The sequence below is a fragment of the Lithobates pipiens genome, unplaced genomic scaffold (genome assembly GCF_037356315.1).
Source record: "Lithobates pipiens isolate NorthernLeopardFrog02 unplaced genomic scaffold, aLitPip1_a1.2 Scaffold_8, whole genome shotgun sequence".
Taxonomy (NCBI): Eukaryota; Metazoa; Chordata; class Amphibia; order Anura; family Ranidae; genus Lithobates; species Lithobates pipiens.
This window is the reverse complement of record NW_027507903.1, coordinates 75,023,159-75,038,943: the sequence shown is the minus strand read 5'-3', so window position 1 is coordinate 75,038,943 and position 15,785 is coordinate 75,023,159. Positions and strand designations below refer to the sequence as shown.

General features: G+C 51.0%; 1 protein-coding gene and 1 long non-coding RNA gene across 3 annotated transcripts in view; one reads left to right on the top strand and one right to left on the bottom strand.

Annotated features, from left to right (window-relative positions):
• Positions 1–15,785, top strand: part of MYO5A (myosin VA) — a 285,827-nt gene that overhangs the window by 22,331 nt on the left and 247,711 nt on the right. The window lies entirely within an intron of this gene.
• Positions 1–15,785, bottom strand: part of LOC143964249 (uncharacterized) — a 40,353-nt gene that overhangs the window by 8,057 nt on the left and 16,511 nt on the right. The window contains exons 2-3 of one of the 2 annotated variants that reach the window (XR_013271107.1): positions 14,273–14,430; positions 8,866–9,182 (exon numbers count right to left, since the gene is read on the bottom strand). This is a non-coding gene — a long non-coding RNA (uncharacterized LOC143964249). The remainder of the gene's footprint in view (positions 1–8,865; positions 9,183–14,272; positions 14,431–15,785) is intronic. The other variant, XR_013271106.1, reaches the window with a different exon arrangement.

Below are 15,785 nucleotides of genomic sequence, written 5' to 3'. Positions count from 1 at the left end.
CAGTGCCCCATCGGTGTCCGTGGGGGGGGGGCAGTGCCCCATCGGTGTCCGTGGGGGGGGCCAGTGCCCCATCGGTGTCCGTGGGGGGGCCAGTGTCTGTGGGGGGGGGGGGCCAGTGCCCCATCGGTGTCCGTGGGGGGGGGCCAGTGCCCCATCGGTGTCCGTGGGGGGGACTAGTGCCCCATCGGTGTCCGTGGGGGGGGACTAGTGCCCCATCGGTGTCCGTGGGGGGGGGGACTAGTGCCCCATCGGTGTCCGTGGGGGGGGGGGACTAGTGCCCCATCGGTGTCCGTGGGGGGGGGACTAGTGCCCCATCGGTGTCCGTGGGGCGGGGGGGACTAGTGCCCCATCGGTGTCCGTGGGGGGGGGACTAGTGCCCCATCGGTGTCCGTGGGGGGGGACTAGTGCCCCATCGGTGTCCGTGGGGCGGGGGGGACTAGTGCCCCATCGGTGTCCGTGGGGCGGGGGGGACTAGTGCCCCATCGGTGTCCGTGGGGCGGGGGGGACTAGTGCCCCATCGGTGTCCGTGGGGCGGGGGGGACTAGTGCCCCATCGGTGTCCGTGGGCGGGGGGACTAGTGCCCCATCGGTGTCCGTGGGCGGGGGGACTAGTGCCCCATCGGTGTCCGTGGGCGGGGGGACTAGTGCCCCATCGGTGTCCGTGGGCGGGGGGACTAGTGCCCCATCGGTGTCCGTGGGCGGGGGGACTAGTGCCCCATCGGTGTCCGTGGGCGGGGGGACTAGTGCCCCATCGGTGTCCGTGGGGGGGGGCCAGTGCCCCATCGGTGTCCGTGGGGGGGGCCAGTGCCCCATGGGTGTCCGTGGGGGGGGGCAGTGCCCCATCGGTGTCCGTGGGGGGGGGGCCAGTGCCCCATCGGTGTCCGTGGGGGGGGGGGGTGCCCCATCGGTGTCCGTGGGGGGGCTAGTGCCCCATCGGTGTCCGTGGGGGGACTAGTGCCCCATCGGTGTCCGTGGGGGGGGACTAGTGCCCCATCGGTGTCCGTGGGGGGGGGGACTAGTGCCCCATCGGTGTCCGTGGGGGGGGACTAGTGCCCCATCGGTGTCCGTGGGGGGGGGACTAGTGCCCCATCGGTGTCCGTGGGGGGGGGGGACTAGTGCCCCATCGGTGTTCGTGGGGGGGGGGACTAGTGCCCCATCGGTGTCCGTGGGCGGGGGGACTAGTGCCCCATCGGTGTCCGTGGGCGGGGATAGTGTCCGTGGGGGGGGGCCAGTGCCCCATCGGTGTCCGTGGGGGGGGGCAGTGCCCCATCGGTGTCCGTGGGGGGGGGGCAGTGCCCCATCGGTGTCCGTGGGGGGGGGTGCCCCATCGGTGTCCGTGGGGGGGCTAGTGCCCCATCGGTGTCCGTGGGGGGGACTAGTGCCCCATCGGTGTCCGTGGGGGGGGGACTAGTGCCCCATCGGTGTCCGTGGGGGGGGGGACTAGTGCCCCATCGGTGTCCGTGGGGGGGGGGGACTAGTGCCCCATCGGTGTCCGTGGGGGGGGGGACTAGTGCCCCATCGGTGTTCGTGGGGGGGGGGACTAGTGCCCCATCGGTGTCCGTGGGGCGGGGGGGACTAGTGCCCCATCGGTGTCCGTGGGGCGGGGGGGGACTAGTGCCCCATCGTTGTCCGTGGGCGGGGGGGACTAGTGCCCCATCGGTGTCCGTGGGCGGGGGGACTAGTGCCCCATCGGTGTCCGTGGGCGGGGGGACTAGTGCCCCATCGGTGTCCGTGGGCGGGGGGACTAGTGCCCCATCGGTGTCCGTGGGCGGGGGGACTAGTGCCCCATCGGTGTCCGTGGGCGGGGGGACTAGTGCCCCATCGGTGTCCGTGGGCGGGGGGACTAGTGCCCCATCGTTGTCCGTGGGCGGGGGGACTAGTGCCCCATCGTTGTCCGTGGGCGGGGGGACTAGTGCCCCATCGTTGTCCGTGGGCGGGGGGGACTAGTGCCCCATCGGTGTCCGTGGGCGGGGGGACTAGTGCCCCATCGGTGTCCGTGGGGGGGGACTAGTGCCCCATCGGTGTCCGTGGGGGGGGACTAGTGCCCCATCGGTGTCCGTGGGGGGGGACTAGTGCCCCATCGGTGTCCGTGGGGGGGGGACTAGTGCCCCATCGGTGTCCGTGGGGGGGGGGGACTAGTGCCCCATCGGTGTCTGTGGGGGGGACTAGTGCCCCATCGTTGGTGTCTGTGGGGGGGACTAGTGTCCCATCGTTGGTGCCATTGGGGGGGGACTAGTGCCCCATCATTGGTGTCTGTGGGGGCACTATTGCTCCATCATTGGTGTCCGTGGGGGGACTAGTGCCCCATTGTTAGTGTTGTTATATTTAGGTGCAAATTTTTGTTTGTACTGAACATGTGGGTTTAAAGAAGAAGTGTCATGAAATTTTATAAACTTTTGCATACTGTGTATAGCCCTGGTGCATGAGACTCTGGAGATTAGGTGCTGGTGGAAGGTACAGGTAGGCACTGCCCAGCCTCGCTGCTGGCGGTCAGTAAAAGTCTGTCTGTACTTTCCACCCACACCTAAATGCCCTGGTCTCATGTTGTCATGTAACACCCTAAGACCCCTTTCACACTGGGGCGCTTTGCGGGTGCTACAGCGCTAAAAATAGCGACTGCAAAGCGCCCTAAAAGAGCCGCTGCTGTGTCTCCAGTGTGAAACCCCCGAGGGCTTTCACACTGGAGTGATGCGCTAGCAGGACCGTTAAAAAAATAGTCCTGCTAGCAGCAGTGTATACACCGCTCCTTCACTACTCCTGCCCATTGAAATCAGCGGGGAAGCGCGGCTATACCGCCGGCATAGCGCTGCTGCAGCAGCACTTTTGTGGTGGTTTTAACCCTTTCTGGGCCGCTAGCGGGGAGTAAAAGTGCCCCGCTAGCGGGCAAATAGCGCCGCGAAATTGGCAGGAAAGTGCCACTAAAAATAGTGGCGTTTTACCACCAACCCCACCCCAGTGTGAAAGGAGTCTAAGCGGAGATGAGCACTTGATGAGAATTATCTGTGATTGTTTGTAAATAAAATAAAATAAATCTAACGGTGTAAAACACACATTGAGTGTTCACTGAGGGCTGGATTAGGGCTTTCATACCAATCTCTAATTAGACTTGAGAAGATCGTATCTTCTCTATAATACATGACCACTGTTTAGTACATTGGTACTCAGACAGTTACTTTCGCCTTTTATTATTGGTATATTGGGCTCTTAAAATTCTGATGGCATCCAAAAAATTCTGTTTCCATCAGCTTTTTTGTGTTGGATTTCTAGCCAATGCACTTGTCTCATTAATAATGTATGGCAGTTTCTATGTCGCCAGCGTCCTGTCTGCATACAGCGCTGAGTCGATCATCGTGCACGCTGCGTTTAGTCAGCTGACAGATATTTTGGTATTCTATCAGGAAGGTGAGTAATGATGGAGTCATGAGTTTCATCATGTTGCCTAGCAGCCTGCTGAAGCATAATGCAATAAGTTTGTGTGTTCTGTTAGATCACCCAGCGTTTTATCGCTGCTCCATGTAATTCACCCATTTAGTGTCATAGAAGCTGATTAGACCATAGGGGGTAATCCGCGTGGTTTTGATCCATGCAGATGTTCCATTACACAATGTTAGAACGATTATTATCTGTGTACTTCTAACTGTGAGAGATAACACAGCACTTTTGTTTCCCAAGGCAAGGGATGTTCTATCATTCAGTTTGGGTTTTGTCGTGTTTTATAGTAAAAGCCAAGAAAATATTGTAACCTTAAGCCTTATGTTTTCCATTATTGCTCTTCAGACAGTATTCTTGATACAGCGGGCCTAACGCCTTAGTTCTGACCTAGGTAACCATTCATGGTGGCTGTAATGATGGCACCAGAGGGATTCTGCCAGTGCCAGCTCAGCCAGATGTATACAACGCTGTACAGTGACATCATTGCCACCCTGCTTTTACTGTGGACCATGGAAGTGAATTGACAGCATAGTATACTTCAATGTCATGTGACTTTAATGCTCGGTTCACACTGCTGCAACTTGGGGTCCGTCTTGTAAGACCCCAAGTCACCTGACACGTGAAATCCCATTTTACTCAATGAGAGCTGTCTTACTGTAATTAGCACTACTGAAATCGCTCCAACTTTAGAAAAGGTTCCTGTACTACTTCAGGGTGGCTTCTATCCGACTTGTGCCCATAGACTTTCATGGAAGTTGCCTCCAAGGCAGATCCTTATCTTAATTGATGTGGTTTGGATCCGACATTACAGGATGATTACACAGGCAATCCCCTGAAGTTGCTTCAAAGTCGCACGCAGGTCGCAGCAGTGTGAACCAAGCCTAAGGTGTTCGCCACTGGAGTCTCTGCTGTAGCCCTTCCTCTTAAAATGGAACTAAACTCTATTCACCACAAACCAAAAATTCTGTTTAACCACTTAAAGTGATTGTAAACCTTTTTTTTAAAATAACAAACATATACTTACCTCTGTTGTCCAGTTTGTTTTGCACAGTGTGGCCCGGAAACCTTGTCTTTTGGGGTCCCCCGGCGGTGCTCGCGGCTCCTCCTTGCATCGGTAAACCCCCTAGGAGAAGCAATCTCCCTGGGGGTTACCTTGCGGGCATGCTCCCGAGTCCAGCATTTGTGTGCATTTGCGTGCATAGACACAGAATGCCGGACTCGGCCCCGCCCCCGATGCCTGCATCATTGGATTTAATTGACAGCAGGGGGAGCCAATGGCTGCGCTGCTATCAATCAATCCAATAAAGAGCCGAGAACCCGGGCAGAGAAGGTGAGCACGCCTCTGCCAAGGGAATGAACGGGCTCAGGTGAGTAAAACGGGGGCTGGGGGGCCTGTCAGTGTCAGAAGTTTCTTCCGGTGAAAAAAGATGGTTTACAAACCCTTTAAGGACCGTAAGGATTTGCCCCCTTAGGGTCCATTCACACAGGGGCAACTTGGGATCCGACTTCAAGTCGCCCCAAGTCGCCTCAGGTCGGACAACATTTAAAAACCAATGTAAGTGAATGAGAGCTGTCTTAATGCACACTACTGAAGTCGCTCCGACTTCAAAAGAAGTTCCTGTACTACTTGAATCCGACTTGTAGGCGACCGGTACCCATTGATTTCAATGGAGGTCGCCTCCAAGTCGGATTTCTGTCTATACGGAGGCGACTTTGACAGAATTATTAGCTCTGAAGGGGGAACTCCGCGCCAAATTTCTGAAAAAAATTTGCCGTGGGTTCCCCCTCCGAGAGCATACCAGGCCCTTAGGTCTGGTATGGATTCCAAGGGGAACCCCCTACGCCGAAAAAACGGCGTGGGGGTCCCCCCCAGATCCACACCAGACCCTTATCCGAGCACGCTACCCGGCCGGCCAGGAAAGGGGGTGGGGACGAGTGGGCCCCCCCCCCCTCCTGAGCCGTACCAGGCCGCGTGCCCTCAACATGGGGGGTGCCTTGGGGGAGGGGGGGGCGTGCGGCCCCCCCACCCCAAAGCACCTTGTCCCCATGTCGATGAGGACAAGGGCCTCTTCCCGACAACCCTGGCCGTTGGTTGTCGGGGTCTGCGGGCGGGAGGCTTATCGGAATCCGGGAGCCCCCTTTAATAAGGGGGCCCCCGGATACCGGCCCCCCACCCTATGTGAATGAGTATGGGGTACAATGTACCCCTACCCATTCACCTGTGAAAAAAAGTACAAAAAAAAAAGCACAACACAGGGAAAAAATATTTTATTGCACAGCTCCGGGGGTCTTCCGTCTTCGGGGGTCTTCTCGCCGGACTCCTCCGCTATCTTCTTGTAGCTCTTTTGCTAGCGGAGGAGTCCGGCTTTCTTCCTCGCCGCCGGCCTCTTCTCCCGACTTCGGGGGTCTTGTCCCCCTCTTCGGTTCTTCTGCCGGGCCACCGCGCCTTCTTATAGCTCTTTTACAGGCGGTGGCCCAGTCTTCTGTCGCCGCCATCGCCGCTGCCGCCTTCCGTTCTTCTCCTTCTTCTTCTTCTCCTGGAGATGTTGACTCGACGAGGTCTCCGGCCGCAATGCCAGGGACGCGCTGCGCTGCCACTTATATAGGGACAATGGGGCGGTGTCACATGTGTTGATGTCACATGGGTTGGTCACATGGGTTGATGTCACATGGTAAGGGGGCGGGGTCATTTTCACAGGTGAATGGGTAGGGGTACATTGTACCCCATACTCATTCACATAGGGTGGGGGGCCGGTATCTGGGGGCCCCCTTATTAAAGGGGGCTCCCGGATTCCGATAAGCCCCCCGCCCGCAGACCCCGACAACCAACGGCCAGGGTTGTCGGGAAGAGGCCCTTGTCCTCATCGACATGGGGACAAGGTGCTTTGGGGTGGGGGGCCGCACGCCCCCCTCCCCCAAGGCACCCCCCATGTTGAGGGCACGCGGCCTGGTACGGCTCAGGAGGGGGGGGGGCCGCCCGCTCGTCCCCACCCCCTTTCCTGGCCGGCCGGGTAGCGTGCTCGGATAAGGGTCTGGTGTGGATCTGGGGGGGGCCCCCACGCCGTTTTTTCGGCGTAGGGGGTTCCCCTTGGAATCCATACCAGACCTAAGGGCCTGGTATGCTCTCGGAGGGGGAACCCACGCCAAATTTTTTTCAGAAATTTGGAGTGGAGTTCCCCCTTGAGCTCATTCTCTGCTTGGCCACGGCAAAAGTCGCCTGGCCTGGGGCGACTTGTAAGTCGTCCCAAGTCAGGTTGAAGTCATCACAAGTCGTGTTGAAGTCGTCCCAAGTCGCGCTGTGATCTTAACTCAAGTCGTGTCCAAGTTGCCTCACTCAAGTCGCCTACAAGTCATGTTGCCCCTGTGTGAACGGACCCTTAATGACCAGGCCATTTTTTGCGATACGCCACTGCATCGTTTTAACTAACAATTGCGCAGTTGTGCGACACTGCACTTTAACCAAACAAAATTTACATCCTTTTTTTTCCCGCAAATAGAGATTTCTTTTGGTGGTATTTGATCACCTCTGAGTTTGTTTGTTTTTTGCGCTATAAACAAATAAATAGCAGCAATTATTTAAACTTTTTTTTTTTTTTTTTTTTTTTTTTTTTACTATTTGCTATAGTACATATCCCCCCCAACAAAAAAATATAAAAAAAAAACACACATTTATTCATCAGTTTAGGCCTTTATATATAATTTTCTTCTACATATTTTTGGTAAATAAAATAGGTGTATATTGATTGAACATTTTTGCGTCTACAAACTGGGATCGATTTAGGGACTTTTAATTTTTTTTTTTTACTGTTTTTACTAGTAATGGCGGCAATCTGGGATTTTTTTTTAGCAGAACTGCGACATTGCGGCGGACAAATCTGTTCACCAATGACACTTTTTGGGGACCAGTAACATTATTACATTGATCATTGCTATAAAAATGCACTGATCAATGTATAAATGACACTGGCAGGGAAGGTGTTAACACTAGGAGGCAATTCGGGGGTTAAGTGTGTTCTAACTGTAGGTAGAATGGGCTCACTGGGACATGACAGATCACTGTTCCCGATCACTGGGAACAGAAGATCTTTGACATGTCTCCTGTCAGAACATTCTGCCTTTGTACTAGGCGATTGCGGGGCATCGGCGGACATAGAGTCCGCCTGCCTGGGGGCACACCCCTGCAGTTTGCAGCAGGAAAAAAGAGTGTTCCGCCGGTGGCAGGCTCCCGTCCGAGCCGTCGTACAAGTACGGTGATTCACGCAGCGCGCAAACCTACCGCAGTAAATGTACGTGAGCTGGTCGGCAAGTGGTTTATTCAGTATTAATATTTAAAGCAAACTCATCCATGTGTCCATGCTTTTTTTTATTTTTGAGAAATCACATTGAAAAACACCCCCTTAGCATTTCTGGTTGCAACCATCTTGAGATGGGCAGATGATTCATGTAGTATGTACTTCCTGGGATCCGCCTGCCTTTAGCCCAGACATGCAGACAGGAGGGCATTCTTAGCTGAGAAAGCCCCTCCGCCCCCCCAGATGAAACAAAAATGCCGATGACGACTCCTGGGATACATGACATCATTTTGGCCCAGGCAGAAACCAGAAAGCAACTGAATAAACATAAAAAAAAAAATGAAGTTCAAAGTAAAACTATAGGCAAAACCTTTTTTTTTTTTTTTTTTTTTTTTTTTTTTATATTTGGATAGAGTAAGGGAGGGACATAACCCATGTCTGTTTTTTTGGGGGAGATTTCCCTTCACTTCCTGTCCCATAGCTTCACAGGAAGTCAGAGGAAGTCCCTGCAAATTAAGAGAATCCCTTGGGGGGGACCCCCAGGTCACCAAAACTAGTATCCCCATTGGAAGATTTCCCCTTTCTTTTTTGGTAACGACTTTTTTGACAAATCGCGAGGGTGAATCTGCTTAACAGGAGCACAGACAGCAATAAAAACTGACAGGTGTTCTAATCCGTTTATCCAAAACAAAAAAAAAAAAAGTTTTGGCTTTAGTTTACTTTAAAACAAGTAAATATAATATCCCTTCCAATCGGTTAACTAATGCCAACAGTGCAATAAATTAAATTGGTTAATGTTGATTAAGAGAGCTTAGTTCTGCTTTAGGGCCGGTTCACACTGCAGGCGAGGCGACACCGACTTGCCTCGCCGCGACCTGCCGCGACCTCAGCGGCAACTTGCAGATGACTTCTGCATAGAAGTCAATGCAAGTCGCCCCGAGGTCGCCCAGAAGTAGTACAGGAACCTTTTTTCTGAGTCGGAGCGACTCGAGTTGCTCCTCTCAGAACGGTTCCATTGTACAGAACGGGGGCGACTTGTCACACTGCGGCGAGGTGAGTCGTGTCGCCTCGCATCGCCCGCAGTGTGAACCGGCCCTTAAAGAGAACTTTCACCCCCCTCAGTAATTTTTTTTTTTCCTTACCCTTCCTACCTGGTTTCCTGGTTTATCCTCATAACACATATTTGCACGCCCAGTGAACCCAGTGTTGTTCGGCTGTAATTCTCTGAAGGCCGCCACACTCCAGGTCCTGTACCGCCATCTTATTTGCTTGCATCATGAAAAGTTGGCTGCCTCCTCTGGGCTCTTAGAATTGGCTCCCTGATGACGCATGTGCGGTGCGTTCTACGTTGTCCTCAAAGCCTTCAGGCATGCGTGACATGTGTATCTCGGGATGCTTTGGGCATCTGGGGATGTCATTTTTGGCTAGCAAGAAAAGCGGAAGCACAGTTTGCACTCCCCTAAAAAAAAAAAAAAAAAAAAAAGTTATTTTGAAAAAATAAATAAATGAATAATATAACCTAGATTACAAAATCTCAAATTAGTTGATGCAAATATGAATACACCCTGCAACAAAATCTGCTACATCTCGTATTTTGTATGACCGCCATGATTTGCAAGGACAGCACCTTCTAGGCATGGAATGAACACGTTGGTGACATTGCAACATCTATCTTTATCCATTCCTCAGGAATGACCTCTTTTAGATGCTGGATGGTGAATGATGGTGATATTGTCTCTTCAGAATACCCCATAGGTTTTCCCCAATTGGGTTCAGCTTAGGAGACGTACTTGGCCACTGAATCACTTTCATCCTGTTCTTCTTCAGAAAAGCAACAGTGGCCTTATTAGATGTGTGTTTTAGATCATTGTCATGTTGGAAAAGTACACGACGACCAAGGGCACAGAGTGGTGATGATGCATCTTCTCTTTCAGTATAGAGCAGTGCATCTGTGACTTCATGATACTATCAATGAAATGCAGCTCCCCGACACCAGCAGCACTCATGCAGCCCCACAGGAGGACACATTGCTACCACCATGTTTCACTGTAGGCACCATGCATTTTTCTTTATAATTCTCACCTCGCCATACAATTTTGAAGCCATCAGTTCCAAAAACATTTATCTTGGTCTCATCACTCCAGAGTCCCAGTGTCTTCTTCTTTTTCACCACTGAGTCTGGCAAATTCTAGGCAGGCTTTTTTGTGAAAGGGCTTTAGGAGAGGCTTCCTTTTGTGGACAACACCTATGCATGTTATTCCTCTGCAGCGCACGTCGTATTGTGTCACGGGAAACATTTACCCCAGTTTAGCTTTCTACTTCTTTAGCTAACTGCAGTGAACTTGCTTGGTGATTTTCTTCAACCCTTCTCATCAGAAAACACTCCTGTGGATGGCCTGGAGGTCTCTGTGAGATGGTTGCATTTCCATCTTTGTTACATTTTTGTATTACATCTGCTATAGTATTCTGACTGATAGGTAAAGCTTTGCAGATCATCCTTTACCTTTCTTGTGTAAAGAAATTATTTTCTTTCTCAAGCCTTGTGACATTTCTCTTCCATGTGGTGCCATTGCTGGCTAGATATGAGTCTGGAGGACCCCAGAGCTCATCTCTATTCCTTATCTCCTAGGCCCCACTGCAAGGGTGTTTTTGTAATTTCCTGAGTACCTGACGGAACACAGAGATCCCTCCCTTCTTGTCTGTATAGTTTATTGCTTGCTACAAAGCTGAGGTACTTCCTGTGTAGGATAGGATATATAGGGGAGGACTTCTTGTTTGATTTACCAGTGTCTATTCACCAGTAGGGGGAGTATAACCCATATAGTAATGACTGCCCTGTGTCCCATGATGTACTCCAAGAAAAGGATTTTACAGGTAAGCTGTAGAAAATATCCTAATATTATATCTTTTCATGTGACAACACTGAAGAAAAGATACTTTGCTACAATGTAAAGTAGTGAGTGTACAGCTTGTATAACAGTGTAAATTTGCTGCTCCCTCAAAATAACTCAACACACAGCCAATAATGTCTAAACGCTGGCAACAAAAGTGAGTACACCCCTAAGGGAAAATGTCCAAATTGGGCCCAATTAGCCATTTTTCTTCCCCGGTGTCATGTGACTCGTTAGTGTTACAAGGTCTCAGGTGTGAATGGGAAGCAGGTGTGTTAAATTTGGTGTTATCGCTCTCACTCTCTCTTACTGGTCACTGGAAGTTCAACATGGCACCTCATGACAAGGAACTCTGAGGATCTGAAAAAAAGAATTGTTGCTTCACATAAAGATCGCTTATGCCACGTACACACGTAGCCAACTAAGTCTGCCGGACTTTCCGAACGGGCTACTTGCCCACACACGGCACTTTTTCAGCAGACTAATACGGCGTACTAAGTCCGCCGGACTATCCGCCGTACCTTTTGAAATGAACGGACTCGCCCACACACGCGGAGGAAAGTCCGCTCATTTTGAGCACGTCTCCAGGTAGCCGGGGCAGCGAAGGAGGCGTTGCTGGCCCCGTCACCTGGTATGGACTTAAAGGGGAATCCCTACGCCGAAAAATCGGCATGGGGGTCCCCCCCTAGGTCCACATTAGACCCTTATCCGAGCACGCTACCCGGCGGACCTCCTGAGCCGTACCAGGCCGCGTGCCCTCAACATGGGGGGTGCCTTGGGGAAGGGGGGGCGCGCGCCCCCCACCCCAAAGCACCTTGTCCCCATGTTGATGAGGACAAGGGCCTCTTCCCGACAACCCTGGCCGTTGGTTGTCGGGGTCTGCAGGCGGGGGGGGCTTATCGGAATCCGGGAGCCCCCTTTAATAAGGGGGCCCCCCGGATACCTCCCCCCACCCTATGTGAATGAGTATGGGGTACAATGTACCCCTACCCATTCACCTGTGGAAAAAAAGTAAAAAAAGTAAAAAAAAAAACGCAACACAAAAGGGTTAAAATAGTTTATTGCACAGCTCCGGGGGTCTTCTCGCCGGACTCCTCAGCTATCCTCTGCTAGCTCTTTTGCTAGCGGAGGAGCCCGGCTTTCTTCTTCACCGCTGCCCTCTTCTTCTGACTTTGGGGTTCTTGTCCCCCTCTTCGGTTTTTCTTGCCGGGCCACTGCGCCTTCTTCTAGCTCTTTTACAGGCGGTCTTCTGCCGCCGCTGTCGCCTTCTTCTGTTCTTCTCTTCAGATGTTGCCTCGTCGCTGCCTCTGCTCACAATGGCAGGGACGCGGCGCGCGGCGACTTATATAGGGACATCACCGGGTGATGTCCCCGCCCATTATGATGTCACATTATCCTCTCGCTCGTCCCCCCTTTCCTGGCCGGCCGGGTAGCATGCTCGGGTAAGGGTCTGATGTGGACATGAGGGGGGACCCCACGCCGTTTTTTTCGGCGTAGGGGTTCCCCTTTAAGTTCATACCAGGTGACGGGGCCAGCGACGCCTCCTTCGCTGGCCCCGGCTACCTGGAGACATGCTCAAAATGAGCAGACTTTTCTCCGGGCGGGAAAAGTCCGTTCATTTCAAAAGTACGGCGGACTGGCGCACACACGGCCGGATTGTCCGCTGAAATGCGAGTCCGACAAAGATTGGAGTGCAAAACTACTTTCTAAGTCCACCATACTTTTGGGTAAAAAAAAGTCAGCCGGAGGCTACACACGGGGGGATTTCCACCGGATTGTTTGATCGTGTGTACGCGGCATTAGGCTATAAGATTGACAAGGCCCTGAAACTGAGCAGCAGCACAGTGGCCAGGACCATACAGCAAATTAACAGGACAGGTTCCACTCAAAACAGGGCTCGCCATGGATGACCAAAGAAGTTGAGTACACGTGCTCAGCATTATATCCAGAGGTTGTCTTTGGGAAATAGACGTATGAGTGCTGCCAGCGTTGCTGCAGAGGTTGAAGGCGTGGGGGTCAGCCTGTCAGTGCTGATACCATATGCCGCTCAGACACTGCATCAAATTGGTCTTCATGGCTGTCATCCCAGAAGGAAGCATCCTCTAAAGATGATGCACAAGAAAGCCTGCAAACAGTTTGTTGAAGACTAAGGAAATGGATTACTGTAACCATGTCCTGTGGTCTGATGAGACCAAGATAAACTTATTGAGTTCATATGGTGTCATGCATGTGTGGCAGCAACCAGGTGGGGAGTACAAAGACAAGTGTGTCTTGCCTACAGTCAAGCATGGTGGTGGGAGTGTCATGGTCTGGGGCTGCATGAGTGCTGCTGGCACTAGGGAGCTACAGTTCATTGAGGGAACCATGAATGCCAACATGTACTGTAACATACTCTAGCAGAACATGATCCTCTCCTTTCGGAGACTAGGCCGCTGGGCAGTATTTCAACATAACGACCCTAAACACACTTCCAAGACGACCACTGACTTGCTAAAGAAGCTGAGGGTAAAGGTGATGTACTGGCCAAGCATGTCTCCAGACCTGAAACCTATTGAGCATTTGTGGGGCATCGACTTATGGAATGTGGAGGAGCGCAAGGTCTCTAACATCCAACCAGCTCCATGATGTTGAAGAGGACTACAGTGGCAATTTGTGAAGCTCTGGTGAACTCCGTGCCCAAGAGGGTTAAGGCAGTGCTGGAAAGTAATGGTGGCCACTGAAAATATTGACACTTTGGGCCCATTTTGGACATTTCCACTTAGGGGTGTACTCATTTTTGTTGCCAATGGTTTAGACATTAATGGCTGTGTGTTGAGTTATTTTGAGGGGACAGCAAATTTACACTGTTATACAAGCTGTACACTCACTACTTTACATTGTAGCAAAGTGTAATTTCTTCAGTGTTGTCACATGAAAAGATATAATAAAATATTTACAAAATTGTGAGGAGTGTACTCACTTTTGTGAGATACTGAGCCCAGTGTGGGCTTGTAAATGACAGCACTGAAGGAAAGAGGAAATTATAACTCGATGTTTGTGAAATGTGTAATAGGAACATGTTCTGAGGTTTTTAGAGGGTGACTAATAAAATCCTAGTGAAAGATTTGGAGCAGTTGTAACCATTTCAGCACTCCTCATTCCTACCTTACTCCCCACTACCTCACTCCCTCTTTGTGAACTCTGTGTAGTTCTCTTATTCTCTAATCTGGTCCTAGAGCAGCCATTCTTAACCTTGGTTCCACAGAACTCTAGGGTCCCTCCAGAGGTTACCATTGGTTCATTGGATTGTGGTGATTTGACACTACCAGCATAGTTCCAGGCCCACCGCCACTTGGCAAAGTCAGCAATATCACATCAATGTTCTCTTTTGGCTGTCTGTAAGGGTGTCATTCTGATCACTACTCTAAGGGTGAGAATCTTCCTACTGACCACCAATGTACGGGCATTTTTCTCATTGAATCCAGAGGCAGATCCAGAGTCTAGTCTCGGGAGGGGCACGGCCACAAAATATTTTTTTTTTGTGTGCCATTTATCGGGGAAATGCCTGGTGTTGGCGCTTAAACCATCCTGGCACCATGGTTGTTACGGTGTCAGGATGATTGAAGCTCAAATTTTTCTATTATTACATTGTAATATAAAATTAAATGGTTCAACTCACCATAATGCAGAATCAGTGGGAGTCTGAGTGTGTCACTTGCCATCGTCACCTGCCATCATGTTGCGAATTGTCACTTGCCACGTCACCTGCCACACATTGCGGGTTGTCACTTGCAACATCACCTGCCACATGTTGCTGGTTGTCGCTTGCCACGTCACCTGCACAAACATTGCGGATTGTCACTTGCCACATGTTGCTGGTTGTCATTTGCCACATCACCTGCCACACCTTGCGGATTGTCACTTGCCACATCACCTGCCACACCTTGCGGATTGTCACTTGCCTGCTAAAGTGGTTGTCTCTTGCTTTGTCCCAACCAGAGTCAGGCAGCAGAGAGATGATGTAATCTCTCTGCTGCCTGCACAGTGAGGGCGGAAGTTACTACAGGGCAGGTGGGGGGGGCGGCGGTTAGAGATGATGTCATCCACTGGCTTGCTGATTGGCCAGGCCCCTGCTCACACACTGAACCGCTCAGCTGACCGCCTGCCCTCTCAGCTGCCGCCGAGCCGGCCACCCTTTTACACACCGAGCCAGCCGGCCTGCCCGCTCTCTCTCCTGCCCGCCGAAACACATTGAGCCACCCGACCCACCCACTTTCTCACCTGTACGCAGAGCCACCCTCTCTCACCCACCCACAACTAATTTCTGGGGGGGGGGGGGCAATTGCCCCGTTGCCTCTGCCCCTGATTGGATCGCAATGAATTTGTTTTTATCAGGGGTACCCGGAGACTTCAATTATTTTATGGGTTCTCTGGGGTTAAAAGCTTGAGAAAGCCTATCCTAGAGTGGGTGATTGTAAAAAAAAAAAAAAAAAAAAAAAATGCTGAAGGGATGTTATACTATATTTCAGCTCCTTCAGGTTCAGGAACTGAAAGTGTAACCCTCCCGCACTCATTCCAAAACTAGAAATAAAAATGTTTTTTAGCTGGAGTTGTCATTTATGTGTAAAAAGTTAATTAATGGAAAGAGTGTATTGCTTATAACAAACGGTCAAGTATTGGGTTGTTTTTTTTTTTTTTTTGTTTTTTTTTCATATAAACTTAACAAAATGGCATATGAAGTTAGTTACCATAAAAGACAAATACATTTATGTATAAATTAGTTTAAAAAAAAAAGTTAATTTTTTTTTTACCTTGACCAACATTGTGGGGGTTATTTACGAAAGACAAATCCACTTTGCACTACAAGTGCAAACTACAGGTGCAAAGTGCACTTGGAAGTGCAGTCGCTGTAAATCTGATGGGTAGATCTGAAATGAGTTGAAGCTCTTCTGATTTTATCATCCAATCATGTGCAAGCTAAAATGTTGTTTTTTATTTTCCTCACATGTGCCCCTCGGATCTACAGCGACTTTACTTCCAAGTGCACTTTTGCACTTGTAGTCTGCACTTGTAGTGCAAAGCGGCTTTTCCTTTCGTAAATAACCGCCTATGTATTTCTGTATATTTATAAACCACTATAATATACTTTGTTGTTTTTGTTTTATAAATTCCCTAATTTTAAGATCATGGAA